This window comes from Bos javanicus, chromosome 2 (genome assembly GCF_032452875.1).
Source record: "Bos javanicus breed banteng chromosome 2, ARS-OSU_banteng_1.0, whole genome shotgun sequence".
Taxonomy (NCBI): domain Eukaryota; kingdom Metazoa; phylum Chordata; class Mammalia; order Artiodactyla; family Bovidae; genus Bos; species Bos javanicus.
The window spans coordinates 29860064-29863050 of NC_083869.1; the positions used below are offsets into that span (position 1 = coordinate 29860064).

Consider the following 2987-nt stretch of genomic DNA (forward strand, 5'->3'; position numbering starts at 1 on the left):
TCCAGGCAAGAACGCTGGAGTAGGTTGCCATTTCCTTCTCCAATGCATGAAAGTGAAAAGTGAAAGTGAAGTCGCTCAATCATGTCTGACTCTTCGGGACCCCATGGACTGCAGCCTACCAGGCTCCTCCGCCCATGGGATTTTCCAGGCAAGAGTACTGGAATGAGGTGCCAATAAACATAACTTTTAAAAATACATTGACTTGATATGGCTTGGTTGATCAAATATTCTTGAAAACAAGAAAGCTGGAATAAGATTTTAGCCCTTGTTTCTGAAACAATTCATGATGAACTTCAACAGAGCTTCCAAAATCACAGTTCACTTGAGGATTGGGAGCATTTGAAGAAGGTAGCCGTAGATGTCAGAATAACATTGAAAATGACAAATGTGGACTGTGGCTGGAGTGAGAGAGGCTCCAGTACTGTTTGCCACAGTGGGATATCAATGTTAGCAAAGGAATCAATCACTGACTAAAGAGCCCTTTTAAGTGTTCATCCTAATACATATTGCAGTATGCTTATTGATTTACAGAAAGTAGATCAATTTACAGTTTCCACCATAAGCTCCATCTGCCATGAACTGGATATTTCCATTAGTGAAGAGGAAAAAGAGAAGTAAGCTGAATCTGATATCAAGCATAGAATCAGAGATTATAAGACAACCAGTCTAGCTCCTTATGCAAAAGTTTCTGAACAGTTTCTTGAAAGTTTAGATAAATCCTCCAAAGAGTTATCTTTCAGAAGAGTGATTTACAAACAGACTTCTGAAGATAACAACTCCCTTCAAACCAGTGTGGCTATCTTCTACCTTCAACCAAGAATCATATACTTCAAGAACCATTTCATAAATAGGACAGAACTATGTACGCATTTTTAATGCTCAAAGCAATTCTTTTTTCTTAAATGATTATGTTGAAAATATTCCTGAGACTACCGAAGGAGAGTATCCGTTTTCCTGGAAGGAGCCATAATAGAAAAGTTAAGTGGATTGCAGATAAACTTGTAAAATTTAGTATTATACAAAGATAATTCTAAGATTTCTTATATGAATATACAGTCCTGCCAGTTGCCATTTACAGAGGTAAATAAGCAGTAATATGTTTAAGACTTTAATCTCAGCTCATTGAATACAGCTTCCATATTTCTGGAGTGAATGTTCTAGGTCAATGAGGGCTTTGTCCATAAGTCTTAGACACTCATTTATATGTGGAAGGTGCATTCAGTCACTCCCTAGTTTTGCTCACTAATATTTTTATTGGTTAGACTATACCTCACTGTCCATATTTTAAATATTATTTTGAATTGAACATCTAAACCTACCAAAATTTCAATTCACAGATATAAATTACTAGATTACAACATTAGGGGCTAGTCGAGTTATTTTTTTTTTACAACTATCACAGTTGTAGCTCCTAACTTCTTCCCTCAGAGAACAATTAGATTAGCCTACTATAAAGAAGCAGCTTAGAAAAAATAACCAACTTCATTTCATCAATATAAAACCTGTTGTGTTTGTCAAAACACTTGGACTTTCCATTTATTTAGATACTTAAATTGAATTTTAAAGGTTTGGTTTCTCCCATGTTATTTTGTGTGATTGATTTTGAAGTGTCAGATTTATTTTCCTCGGTTTACAACCAGTCTGGACAGAACAGTTGTTCTGGTTTCCATTTTATCTTCTGAGAAACTGAGAAGTGGCCTATTGGGCTAGTGCTTCATAAAAATTGTATTTCCTTTAAGGTTGTTTTTTTCTATAGGCACACAGTCTTTTTTAAATTTTTAATCTTGTAGTTTATGTAGAACAAAATCTGTCACGCAGTCAACAGTCAACACATCGAAATGCCTTGCATCTCTTTCTCCTTCCTAATTTTTTACAGAAACATTGAGGACTGTGTGCAAAAAAGCAAATGCTCTGGATTGTGGTCTGTATATGAGAATCAAAAAAATGGCTCAGTAAGAAACAGCCTAAATCAGAGTTTATTTTGGACAAAACCCAAATCAGTGTGCGATAGAAGCATTAAGTGAGGTTTTAGCCCCATCTAGTGTCCAGTACATGGAATCACTTCTTAGAGATAAACTAACATCTCACAACTCAAAGATGAGGCAGCTAGCATGAGGTTGGGCACTGACTCAAAGCAGGTACAGTCAAAGAGATATTGTTTTGTGCTTCTCTGTTACTATCCTGAAAAACAACCATGCTAAAGAAGCTACTATTAGATCTAAGGAATTCATCAAATACTTACAGGGCCAATCAATAGATGTACTCTTTCATACATGTATACCTGTGGTGGATTCATTTTGATATTTGGCGAAACTAATACAATTTTGTAAAGTTTAAAAATAAAAAAAAAATAAAATAAAATAAAAAATAGGAAGTAGAAACCCTGATTTGGTAGAAATAGGAATGGATGGTGATGGCAGGCAGAATGGCAGTAACACCTGGGAATAAGAAAGTTTACACATATCTAAGGATAAATTTACATATGCTGAATGAGGTCATATTGTGCTGTTTTTTCCCCTTTCTTTTAGTACAAGTGGAAGGTTTCAATATACCCATTTTGAAATTGGACTGAGATAGTACACAAAAAACAGGTAAAACTATACAGTTGCTATAATGCAACTGGTATATCTGATTAAGTAACTATGGCTACATATGGAAAGGGGCTTAAAATCACCAAATGGAGAATAATCTGTACTATATATCAATGGAAATTTTTAAAAATCATGCATTTAGCCAAAATGAATATCCAAAAAGTGAAATATTTATATATCACATTCCCATAATATAAACTAGAAAGAATTTTAAGTTTATCATAATTATTTGGGTGTTAAGCATACCCAACTCTTGAACCTATGGAAACAGAAAAATAAAATTAAAAACTAAAAATCAGTGAAAAGGAGAATACTTTATAACTGAACATAGGGGTTACAGAAAAAAGCAGGATTGAGGAAAAATTGAACCCTCACAATATCCTCACAATTGTTATT

At 34.3% G+C, this 2987-nt stretch overlaps 1 pseudogene; it reads left to right on the forward strand.

Annotated features, from left to right (window-relative positions):
• Window positions 1-206: 206 nt before the first annotated feature.
• LOC133256044 (DNA primase small subunit-like) lies at window positions 207-767 on the forward strand (annotated as a pseudogene).
• The last annotated feature ends 2220 nt before the right edge of the window (window positions 768-2987 follow it).